The following is a 13,706-nucleotide window of genomic DNA, read 5'->3' as shown; positions in this document are numbered from 1 at the left end:
TGCTTCAAGACAAGCAATTATTTCTCTGAAAGGAGAGACAAGCAGTTATTTCTCTGAAAGGAGAGACAAGCAATTATTTCTCTGAAAGGAGAGACAAGCAATTATTTCTCTGAAAGGAGACACAAACAATTATTTCTCTGAAAGGAGAGACAAGCAATTCTCTGAAAGGAGAGACAAGCAGTTATTTCTCTGAAAGGAGAGACAAGCAATTATTTCTCTGAAAGGAGAGACAAGCAATTATTCTCTGAAAGGAGAGACAAGCAGTTATTTCTCTGAAAGGAGAGACAAGCAATTATTTCTCTGAAAGGAGAGACAAGCAATTAGTCTCTGAAAGGAGAGACAAGCAATTATTTCTCTGAAAGGAGAGACAAGCAATTAGTCTCTGAAAGGAGAGACAAGCAATTATTCTCTGAAAGGAGAGACAAGCAATTATTTCTCTGAAAGGAGAGACAAGCAATTATTTCTCTGAAAGGAGAGACAAGCAATTATTTCTCTGAAAGGAGAGACAAGCAGTTATTTCTCTGAAAGGAGAGACAAGCAATTATTTCTCTGAAAGGAGAGACAAGCAATTAGTCTCTGAAAGGAGAGACAAGCAATTAGTCTCTGAAAGGAGAGACAAACAATTATTCTCTGAAAGGAGAGGCAAGCAATTATTCTCTGAAAGGAGTGACAAGCAATTATTTCTCTGAAAGGAGAGACAAGCAATTATTCTCTGAAAGGAGAGACAAGCAATTATTTCTCTGAAAGGAGAGACAAGCAATTATTTCTCTGAAAGGAGAGACAAGCAATTAGTCTCTGAAAGGAGAGACAAGCAATTAGTCTCTGAAAGGAGAGACAAACAATTATTCTCTGAAAGGAGAGACAACCAATTATTCTCTGAAAGGAGTGACAAGCAATTATTTCTCTGAAAGGAGAGACAAGCAGTTATTTCTCTGAAAGGAGAGACAATTATTTCTCTGAAAGGAGAGACAAGCAATTATTCTCTGAAAGGAGTGACAAGCAATTATTTCTCTGAAAGGAGAGACAAGCAATTATTCTCTGAAAGGAGAGACAAGCAATTATTTCCCTGAAAGGAGAGACAAGCAATTATTTCCCTGAAAGGAGAGACAATTATTTCTCTGAAAGGAGAGACAAGCAGTTATTTCTCTGAAAGGAGAGACAAACAATTATTTCTCTGAAAGGAGAGACAGATTTTGTAACCATTTACCGACCAATGAAATGATGAACACTAAGTCTACATTAGTAATCAGAAAACAGCTTTCTTGAGCTGTACTAGTTTCAAACAGGTGCATTCCATTCTGGACTACGCTTTGGAAAATATGAATTCAAAATTTGAAAACTGATCACAAGAAAATTCTGGAATGTCTCATCGATTGCGGATATTGTATGGCAGTACTTGCCACATGAAAGTCTTTTCTGTTTCAAATGTTTATCCCATTAAAGCAAGAGACACATGATGATTGTGTCCGAATCAGTCGTACAGACCTTAACTGTTGTTCAGAATACCCAGTGTTTAACTTTTCAAGGATACATGATTAGAAAACACATTCTGGCTGTCACTTTCCCAAGCTCGTAAGCGACATTCTGATTGGTTGGATGAAAGGTCGTTCCGACGTGACCCGTAATGGGATGTCTTCAGATCTTTGTTTTGCGCTAGCGAGAACTAAGATCTGATTTTAATGAGATTATGAGAGTATAACAGTTTTTGTGTGACCAACAAAACGTTTTTTTGCACTCATCCAGTATGTTCATTTTAAGACTATCAATGTCAGGTGTATATTTCTTTGTGTGATAGAGAATGACATAAATGTCAGAACATTCTATCCTTAGAAATTCTCTACCTAATCACAATAGGTTTTTCAAATGTTCTTGCTAATTTTAGCAGTATCAACGTTCGTGATCGAAAATCGGACAACTACACAATAGATAAGGATTCAAACATGTAATAAAAAATATAAAATAAATATAAATAAGATTGAGGTAATCTAAAATGTGATCAATCCTCTTTTCTTTATTTAAAGCATCAATTGTTTATTGTTAAGCAAGTTTATCTCTGCAGCCATTGTAATATGCAGCTACCAGCCGATTCGTCTCGCATCAAAACACGGGCTGTGTACTCGCGGGCAGATGACCACGGAGTAGGCTGATCACTGTGTCGGATTAACGAGACTGATTAATGAGTGATTTTGGTCATTCGTTGCGAATTAGGTGTGTCGGAGTCGGAGTGCGAGACTGTCGGATTAACGGGTTGAAATAGCACTAATTTAATCGGTTCCCATCATAAGTGTCGGATAAAGCCGATTGTCGGATTAACGATTGTCGGATTAACGAGACTTGACTGTACACTCCGATGGATTGGTTGGTGTCACTGAATCTCCCTGATCATCCTGAATTATTTTCCATAAATTTGAGGTCACTTTAGGGACAGGGAACATTAGAGTATTAATGAATTCCTAGAAAACAGACAGGGTTTCTATGGATGTTGCTGAATATGATAAACTTTCAAGTGAAATTTAGCAGTTTATACCACTCAAAAGAAGTTAAAGAACACCTGATTCTTTCATATATACTACAGTTAATCTGTCATGGCATTACATCACAAATTAACTATCGTATCATGAAAGAATTGCTCCACACCAAATTTTCCTACGACAAAATATCATTGTACTATTAACCTCATGGCATATGTGAAATATTTGTCTCTCTGCCTGCCTGTCTGTCTGTCTGTCTGTCTGTCTGTCATGAAAGAATTGCGTCTTCTTTAACTTCTTTTGAGTAGTATACATAATTGATACTCAGAATTGTTTTTAATGTAAGATTTTTCATGTCCTCTTGATGATCAATCATTAATTGATTATCAATTGCTTTTTAAGGCCAATCATCAATCTAGATAGTTGAGCCCAATTCCCAACACTAATCTGTCCATACCTGTACTAGCTACACTGGCTGGTGAGGTCCCATCAGATACATGTCTACCTGTTTCCCCAGCTTCAAGTGATGGAGTGTTGTCATAAATACGGATTGGATGACTAGCATGCTGATGTGTACGAATCTCCGACTACCAACTTTGTGGAGTGAAGCATGTCCTGCTTTTGAAAAGGGGCTGTCGGGTAGCCTAGTGGTTAAAGCGTCACGCCGAAGACCCGGGTTCGATTCCCGACATGGGTACATTGTGTGAAGCCCATTTCTGGTGTCCCCCGCCATGATATTGCTGGAATATTGCTAAAAGCGGCGTAAAACCATACTCACTTCACTTTTTAAAAGCTGGCACAGACAGTAGATTATTGTCTCCAGCACGCACAGTATGTCCAGTTTTAATAGTATTTGGTTGTAAGGGCTTAAAAGGATTTGCTACTAAAATATACAGAATAAGAACAGGACAGGTATGGATAGGTAAATCATTTCTGAGTGATAGGATACTGTAATCTATTATGCCTCAAAGTGAGATCGACCAATCAGAGAGCAGAACTACTAACCCCATATGAGACCGTTTACCGTCAATAATAAACAAAGATGGTTGTTCCTGTTCCTGATTTCTTTATTTCCATACTGAGGAGGCCACATGCCTACAGTACATTTATAATGTGTACATTCAGAGCAGTAGAGTCTATAACATAATATTATTCCTGTGTCTCATTGCATGATAAATGTACATAGATGAAATCTGCCCTACGTGGAAGACGCTTCCAGGATGACAAGGACATAAAGGCTGCCACAGAGGCGTGGTTAGAGGGCCAATCTGCGGATTTCTATAAAAGTGGTATTAATAGCTTGAAGGACAAATGCAATAAGTGTATTGAGGTGAAGGAAGATTATATTGATTAATAAAAGTGCAAAAGATATTCTGAGACTTGGTCTTATATTGAAGTTGCCAAATTATTGAACGCCCCTCGTAGATACATTTTGTAAAAGTAGGTACTTAGAGTTGTTTAACAGAGATGTGAATTTTAAGAAATTGGGATTGACATAGTAATATTCAGGTATATACTTAGCCCTTAAGATCGTTGTTACTGACTTAATATGAGAACATGTACTGTCAGTAACATCCATTATGGATTTTCCAACACCCACCTCACATATTTTACATGAAAATTCTGGTACTGAAATTTGTTATTTACCACTTTTTTTTATATCATTAATTGTGACGTGCAAAGACATTAATTTTTAATGAAACCACGTATGGGACTTTATTGATAAAACTTATAGAGAAAAAATGCTCACAATGGAAGACACTGATTTACAAATAGCATCGACATACGACATAATATAGGATGACGTCACAAACAAGAAACGTGACGCCAATGACGTCACATAGAATAGAATACATTGGGGAAAAGCGGGCTGCTATCACGTTACAGTGTCCCACAGTTTTCTGATAACATTTCTGACAGTCATTTTTATGATAATTCTATCAACTTTAGCTTTCAGATCTTCTCGGTCCCTTAACCGGCATAAATATTGTTGACATTGTCATAACTGAATGTGACCGCCTCCGTGGTCTAATGGGAGAGCGTCTGCCCTGAACTTGACTGCGTCGTACCAAAAGATGGTAAAAGATGGTACTTGTTGTTACCCTGTCTGGTGCTCGGCATTAAGGGGCTAAAACAATGACTGGTCGGCTCGGAGTCAGTATACTGTGTCTGAGTGAGGTATTCATGTAAAACTGCGCCATGGTATCTCAGTGAGCTAGCACTATAAATCGGCATCAGTCCAGACTAGTACAAGCAGCCACACACACACATACACGTGCATGCACGTCGCTATATAAGTGCAATAATCTTGGACGCAACGTTAAACCCCATTTCACCTCACCTCACCTCACCTCATAACTGAACGTTCTCATAATATTACTCCAGGTGATAAATAAAGTAATGCAAATTCATGACGTTATGTTGTCCTTTCCTTACAAAGCATGAGGGGTACTACCTGTATCTATTTATTACTTAATCATCCCACACTGAATACAAAAGTGTTCTTCATTGGGTATCGTCATTTCAGATCCTTTCTGTGTTATTGGATATCCTCTGAGTTAGAGGGTATGGCCTAGTATGTGCTAAATGGTGGGGGTTCCCAAGCGGATGATACTCCATTGGGTTTTTTGGTTGCAGGAGCATGAGTTGTGCATGATGATAAGTGTAAGATCAAAAGGTGTGCGTTTAGTGATTGAAAACAGGACTTGTATGTTTAATAGGTCCATGCAACATGCACTTAAAAAGTCACCAGATACTCAGGGCCTATCATAGTAAATATACCACCTCGTGAAGATCTGGGGAAGAATAGGTCTTCAGCAACCCATGCTTGCTGTAAAACCCATGCTTTTCGTAAGAGGTCACTCACTTATAATCGTTAGTATCAACCATACCTGTGAAGATCAGGGCTAGACTTCAGCAACCTATGTTTGTCACGATACCCACAACCCGTACCTAGCAGTACATCCCGTGAACATCCGGGGTAGAAAAGGTCTTCAGCAACCCATGCTTGCCGTAAAAGGCGACTATGCTTTTCATAAGAGGCGACTAACAGGATCGGAAGGTCAGACTCGCTGATTTATTTGTGTATGTCATTGTATCCCAATTGCGTGGATCGAAGCTCATGATGTCAATCACTGGATTGTCTGGTCCACACTCGATTATTTACAGACCTCCGTCATATAGCTGGAATATTGCTGAGTGCTGCATTAAACAACAAACCAAACCAAAAGTTAATACACCATAACACTCCCACGCACTCTCACTCACTCACTCTATTCATCGTGAGCCGTAGCGTTGAGTGATGAGTAATAAATATGTCAGCATTCTTTCCAAGTTGTCACTATGATCCCATCAGTGTCACACTTACTTTGAATCATTGTGAATCCATCAGATGACATTCCTGTGCTTGCTGTCATGACTGTGTTGTACAGGGTCTTGGGGACTATTTCTGGGGAACTATTTCTGGAATGAGGGCTGGTGCACTTTATTGATATGTTGACTCGTTTGGAAAATTGATTATGCTGTAACACTGTCAACGTGTCAAAAGACTTAATTAAGGACAGGAAATATGTTTATGTACGAGTTTTAAATCTATGTGATATCCAAGTTGAGCCTACCAAGGTTACAAAAAACTCTGCCCGTAGGCATGCCCTAGGACGTTGGTAGTGACATCTAAATGTCAGGGTGTGGGCCCTGTCTTAAAGATGTTGCAGTTTGTACAGTGTTGCCTCCCTTTGGTGGGCCAGCATTCTATGACCATAGGTTTGAATCCAGGGTTCACCCTTATGATTCTTTGACAGCATGATGACCATTGTCATGGGTTTCATGAAGGGGATCATGTCCAGCTTCACTTCACATTAAACAAACAGGTTGTGATGAAATACTGATACTACTGAAACACAAAACCCCTCACTCACTCACTCACTCACTCACTCACTCACTCACTCACTCACTCACTCCAATGACCAATACCAGTGACCAATACATGACAATGTCGTTGACAGGTATTTGTATGTTATGGCTGTCAAAACTATGACAGGATTTATTGGCAGTTCAAGCTTAAAAATAATATAAATTATCTCGCCAGGGTACGATGACACATAGATGGACAATATGTCAATAACACTGACCCAGAAACGATATGTGATTATTCTAGTTAGCTTAAAAAGCAAATTTGTTCTGGTTGATTAATATAATGTTGTATGAAGATAAGCAGCATATTTGCCTAAAATATGCAAAATAAATCACCATAATCCAATAGCTGTTGCTTGCATAAACATATGCATGAACAATTATTTTTAAAAATAGATATTATTCAACACTAACTTAAATTACCAAATGTTTCCATTTACACTTGAGTACAGTGTCTGCCCGAAGAGTGGAAGGCGTGGGGTTCGACACCCGTCCACATCAAACCAAAAAACGTGAAAAGATGGCACTTGTCTGCATTATATCGCAGTGGGCTAATACTATTAATCGGAATCAGTCCTGACTAGTACAAGCAGCCACACACACACAGGTGCATGCACGTTGCCATATAAGTGCAATAATCTTGGACCCCATTTCACCACCATCACCACCACTTGAGCAGATGTATTTCTTCACATCGGAGGTAGAACAGGTCTTCAGCAACCCATGTTTGACGTAAAAGGCCACTATGCTTGTCATAAGAGGCGACTAATGGGATCGGGTGGTCAGGCTTGCTGACTTGGTTGATTCATGTCGTCGATCCTAATTGCGTGGATCAATGCTCATGATCTAAATCACTGGATTGTCTGGTCCAGACTCGATTATTTACAGACTGCCATCATATAGCTGGAATATCGCTGAGTGCGGCGTTAAACAACAAACCAACCAGCTTCACAGATCTTTGTGTGCAGGCATCACACATACACAAACTCTGCTCCAGTGAATAATGCATTTAAAACGCAGTACTTCTCGCTTATTGTAACATGGACATGTGTATCTGTGTTGACAGTTTTTATCTCCCGCTGGGCCAGAATGGCCGAAGGGGGATTATGTCGTGGTGCAGTCCGTCCGTCTGTCTTTCATGTCGCAGTCCCGTTTAATTTCGACTAATTTTGACAGAGTTACTGCCCCTGTTTTACGGAGCTTCATTTGCCTAATTGTGAGAGGGTACTAAGCTTGTGAAATCAACTCATCCTCCAGCTTTCAGAGAATATCCCAGATGCTCTACACACAAGATGTCGACATGTTGATGATACGCATATCGCAGTCCCGTTTCATTTTGACAAATTTTGACAGAGTTACTGCCCCTGTTTTACAGAGCTTCATGAAATCTACTCCTCCTCAAGTTTCCAGAGAATATCACAATATCTAACTACAATTATAACTATAACTATAGTTAGTTTCCTTGTATAAGGCTTTTGTGGATTCAGACTGGATTACTCTCAACAAAATGTTCTACACAATTTGTTTCAAATGCAGTGCCATCTACTGTTATACAAAGAAAATATAAACTCGTTAAAATTTCATGCGGGGGAAATGTTGTGCTCTCAGAGCAGTCTTGTTAGCTACATGTTAAACACTTGCATCAATACTCAAACAGATACAAATTCAAAGTCGCCAGTGAAACAACATTTAAAAAAACATCTTCTCACTGGTGTAAAAATACCCAATATACTGGACCCAAGGGAGTAAAAATATATTGAAAACCTAAAGAAAACTCTCAATACCCGATGTGAATGATAACTTGTGACTAAATACTTGGTGGCTCTAAGTATGTGGCGCCCTGATGTATTGGTGAGTTATTTTATATCTTACCAGTTTACCATGCTGATGAAGTGCAGAGAACATGAGCTACATATTATGTGTAGATCAACCATTGGGTATCAAGTAACACGTCTGACTGTCAGTTAAAATTCTGGTGGGCCTGGGATGTTTTGCTTGTGGAAGATTTTTATTGTCAGTCAGTGCTTCAAGACAAGCAATTATTTCTCTGAAAGGAGAGACAAGCAGTTATTTCTCTGAAAAGAGAGACAAGCAATTAATCTCTGAAAGGAGACACAAACAATTATTTCTCTGAAAGGAGAGACAAGCAATTATTCTCTGAAAGGAGAGACAAGCAATTATTTCTCTGAAAGGAGAGACAAGCAATTAGTCTCTGAAAGGAGACACAAACAATTATTTCTCTGAAAGGAGAGACAAGCAATTATTCTCTGAAAGGAGAGACAAGCAATTATTCTCTGAAAGGAGAGACAAGCAATTATTCTCTGAAAGGAGACACAAACAATTATTTCTCTGAAAGGAGAGACAAGCAATTATTTCTCTGAAAGGAGAGACAAGCAATTAGTCTCTGAAAGGAGACACAAACAATTATTTCTCTGAAAGGAGAGACAAACAATTATTCTCTGAAAGGAGAGACAAGCAATTATTTCCCTGAAAGGAGAGACAAGCAATTAGTCTCTGAAAGGAGAGACAAGCAATTAGTCTCTGAAAGGAGAGACAAACAATTATTTCTCTGAAAGGAGAGACAAGCAGTTATTTTTCTGAAAGGAGAGACAAGCAATTATTCTCTGAAAGGAGAGAAGAACAATTATTTCTCCGAAAGGAGACACAAACAATTATTTCTCTGAAAGGAGAGACAAACAATTATTTCTCTGAAAGGAGAGACAAGCAATTAGTCTCTGAAAGGAGACACAAACAATTATTTCTCTGAAAGGAGAGACAAGCAATTATTCTCTGAAAGGAGAGAAAAACAGTTATTTCTCTGAAAGGAGAGACAAGCAATTATTCTCTGAAAGGAGAGACAAGCAATTAGTCTCTGAAAGGAGAGACAAGCAATTAGTCTCTGAAAGGAGAGACAAACAATTATTTTTCTGAAAGGAGAGACAAGCAATTATTCTCTGAAAGGAGAAAAAAACAATTATTTCTCCGAAAGGAGACACAAACAATTATTCTCTGAAAGGAGACACAAACAATTATTTCTCTGAAAGGAGAGACAAGCAATTATTCTCTGAAAGGAGAGACAAGCAATTATTCTCTGAAAGGAGAGACAAGCAATTATTCTCTGAAAGGAGACACAAACAATTATTTCTCTGAAAGGAGAGACAAACAATTATTTCTCTGAAAGGAAAGACAAACAATTATTTCTCTGAAAGGAGAGACAAACAATTATTTCTCTGAAAGGAGAGACAAACAATTATTTCTCTGAAAGGAGAGACAGATTTTGTAACTATTTACCGACCAATGAAATGATGAACACTAAGTCTACATTAGTAATCAGAAAGCAGCTTTCTTGAGCTGTACTAGTTTCAAACAGGTGTATTCCATTCTGGACTACGCTTTGGAAAATATGAATTCAAAATTTGAAAACTGATCACAAGAAAATTCTGGAATGTCTCATCGATTGCGGATATTGTATGGTAGTACTTGCCACATGCTAAGGAAAGTCTTTTCTGTTTCAAAAGTTTATCCCATTAAAGCAAGAGACACATGATGATTGTGACCGAATCGGTCGTACAGCCCCAAACTGTTGTTCAGAATACCCTGTGTTAAACTTTTCAAGGATACATGATTAGAAAACACATTCTGACTGTACACTTTCCCAAGCTTGTGAGCGACATTCTGATTGGTTGGATGAAAGGTTGTTCCGACGTGACCCGTAATGGGATGTCTTCAGATCTTTGTTTTGGGCTAGCGAGAACTAGGATCTGATTTTAATGAGATTATGAGAGTCTAACAGTTTTTGTGTGACCAACAAAACGTTTTTTTGCACTTCATCCAGTATGTTCATTTTAAGACTATCAATGTCAGGTGTATATTTCTTTGTGTGATAGAGAATGACATAAATGTCAGAACATTCTATCCTTAGAAATTCTCTACCTAATCACAATAGGTTTTTCAAATGTTCTTGCTAATTTTAGCAGTATCAACGTTTGTGATCGAAAATCGGACAACTACACGATAGATAAGGATTCAAACATGTAATAAAAAATATAAAATAAATATAAATAAGATTGAGGTAATCTAAGAATGTGATCAATCCTCTTTTCTTTATTTAAAGCATTAATTGTTTATTGTTAAGCAAGTTTATCTCTGCAGCCATTGTAATATGCAGCTACCAGCCGATTCGTCTCGCATCAAAACACGGGCTGTGTACTCACGGGCAGATGACCACGGAGTAGGCTGATCACTGTGTCGAATTAACGAGACTGATTAATGAGTGATTTTGGTAATTCGTTGTGAATTAGGTGTGTCAGAGTCGGAGTGCGAGACTGTCGGATTAACGGGTCGAAATAGCGCTGATTTAATCGGTTCCCATCAATAGTGTCGGATAAAGCCGATTGTCGGATTAACGAGTGTCGGATTAACGAGACTTGACTGTACACTCCGATGGATTGGTTGGTGTCACTGAATCTCACTGATCATCCTGAATTATTTTCCATAAATTTGAGCTCAATTTAGGGAAGGCGAACCTTAGAGTATTAGTGAATTCCTAGAAAACAGACAGGGTTTCTATGGATGTTGCTGAATATGATAATCTTCCAAGTGAAATTTAGCTGTTTATACCACTCAAAAGAAGTTAAAGAACACCCGATTCTTTCATATATACTACAGTTAATCTGTCATGGCATTACATCACAAATTAACTATCGTATCATGAAAGAATTGCTCCACACCAAATTTTCCTACCACTGTACTATTGGCCTCATGGCTACATATGTGAAATATGTGTCTGTCTTTCTGTCTGTCTGTCTGTTTGTCTGTCTGTCTGTGTGTGTGTGTGTGTCTGTCTGTCTGCCATGAAAGAATTGCGTGTTCTTTAACTTCTTTTGAGTAGTATACATAATTGATACTCAGAATTGTTTTTAATGTAAGATTTTTCATTTCCTCTCGATGATCAATCATTAATTGATTATCAATTGCTTTTTAAGGCCAATCATCAATCTAGATAGTTGAGCCCAATTCCCAACACTAATCTGTCCATACCAGTACTAGCTACACTGGCTGGTGAGGTCCTATCAGATACATGTGTACCTGTTTCCCCAGCTTCAAGTGATGGAGTGTTGTCATAAATACGGATTGGATGACTAGCATGCTGATGTGTACGAATCTCCGACTACCAACTTTGTGGAGTGAAGCATGTCCTGCTTTTGAAAAGGGGCTGTCGGGTAGCCTAGTGGTTAAAGCGTTCACTCGTCACGCCGAAGACCCGGGTTCGATTCCCGACATGGGTTCATTGTGTGAAGCCCATTTCTGGTGTCCCCCGCCATGATATTGCTGGAATATTGCTAAAAGCGGCGTAAAACCATACTCACTTCACTTTTTAAAAGCTGGCACTGACAGTAGATTATTGTCTCCTGCACGCACAGTATGTCAAGTTTTAATAGTATTTGGTTTTAAGGGCTTAAAAGGATTTGCTACTAAAATATACAGAATAAGAACAGGACATGGAGGTATGGATAGGTAAATCATTTCTGAGTGATAGGATACTGTAATCTATTATGCCTCAAAGTGAGATCGACCAATCAGAGAGCAGAACTACTAACCCCATATGAGACCGTTTACCGTCAATAATAAACAAAGATGGTTGTTCCTGTTCCTGATTTCTTTATTTCCATACTGAGGAGGCCACATGCCTACAGTACATTTATAATGTGTACATTCAGAGCAGTAGAGTCTATAACATAATATTATTCCTGTGTCTCATTGCATGATAAATGTACATAAATAAAATCTGTCTTACGTGGAAGACGCTTCCAGGATGACAAGACATACAGGCTGCCACAGAGGCGTGGTTAGAGGGCCAATCTGCGGATTTCTATAAAAGTGGTATTAAAAGCTTGAAGGACAAATGCAATAAGTGTATTGAGGTGAAGGCAGATTATATTGATTAATAAAAGTGCAAAAGATATTCTGAGACTTGGTCTTATATTGAAGTTGCCAAATTATTGAACGCCCCTCGTAGATAAATTTTGTAAAAGTAGGTACTTAGAGTTGTTTAACAGAAATGTGAATTTAAAGAAATTGGGATTGACGTAGTAATATTCAGGTATATACTTAGCCTTTAAGATCGTTGTTACTGACTTAATATGAGAACATGTACTGTCAGTAACATCCATTATGGATTTTCCAACACCCACCTCACATATTTTACATGGAAATTCTGGTACTGAAATTTGTCATTTACCACTTTTTTTTATATCATTAATTGTGACGTGCATAGACATTAATTTTTGATGAAACCATGTATGGGACTTTATTGATAAAACTTATAGAGAAAAAATGCTCACAATGGAAGACACTGATTTACAAATAGCATCGACATAGGACATAATATAGGATGATGTCACAAACAAGAAACGTGACGCCAATGACGTCACATAGGATAGAATACATTAGGGAAAAGCGGGCTGCTATCACGGTACAGTGTCCCACAGATTTCTGATATCATTTCTGACAGTCATTTTTATGATAATTCTATCAACTTTAGCTTTCAGATCTTCTCAGTCCCTTAACCGGCATAAATATTGTTGACATTGTCATAACTGAATGTGACCGCCTCCGTGGTCTAATGGGAGAGCGACTAACAGGATCGGAAGGTCAGACTCACTGATTTATTTGTGTATGTCATTGTATCCCAAATGCGTGGATCGAAGCTCATGATGTCAATCACTGGATTGTCTGGTCCAGACTCGATTATTTACAGACCTCTGTCATATCGCTGGAATATTGCTGAGTGCCGCGTTAAACAACAAACCAAACCAAAAGTTAATACACCATAACACTCCCACGCACTCTCACTCACTCACTCTATTCATCGTGAGCCGTAGCGTTGAGTGATGAGTAATAAATATGTCAGCATTCTTTCCAAGTTGTCACTATGATCCCATCAGTGTCACACTTACTTTGAATCATTGTGAATCCATCAGATGACATTCCTGTGCTTGCTGTCATGACTGTGTTGTACATGGTCTGGGGGACTATTTCTGGGGAACTATTTCTGGAATGAGGGCTGGTGCACTTTATTGATATGTTGACTCGTTTGGAAAATTGATTATGCTGTAACACTGTCAACGTGTCAAAAGACTTAATTAAGGACAGGAAATATGTTTATGTACGAGTTTTAAATCTATGCGATATCCAAGTTGAGCCTACCAAGGTTACAAAAAACTCTGCCCGTAGGCATGCCCTAGGACGTTGGTAGTGACATCTAAATGTCAGGGTGTGGGCCCTGTCTTAAAGATGTTGCAGTTTGTACAGTGTTGCCTC

The 13,706-nt window shown here is 38.5% G+C and overlaps 1 protein-coding gene across 1 annotated transcript in view; it reads left to right on the top strand.

Moving 5' to 3' along the window:
• The window catches only part of LOC139475041 (uncharacterized), a 63,658-nt gene that overhangs the window by 34,224 nt on the left and 15,728 nt on the right, over positions 1-13,706 (top strand). The window lies entirely within an intron of this gene.

This window comes from Haliotis cracherodii, unplaced genomic scaffold (genome assembly GCF_022045235.1).
Source record: "Haliotis cracherodii isolate W230 unplaced genomic scaffold, xgHalCrac1.p SCAF_3, whole genome shotgun sequence".
Taxonomy (NCBI): Eukaryota; Metazoa; Mollusca; class Gastropoda; order Lepetellida; family Haliotidae; genus Haliotis; species Haliotis cracherodii.
Note: the sequence above shows the minus strand (reverse complement) of the source record. Positions and strands in the feature narration are given on the sequence as shown.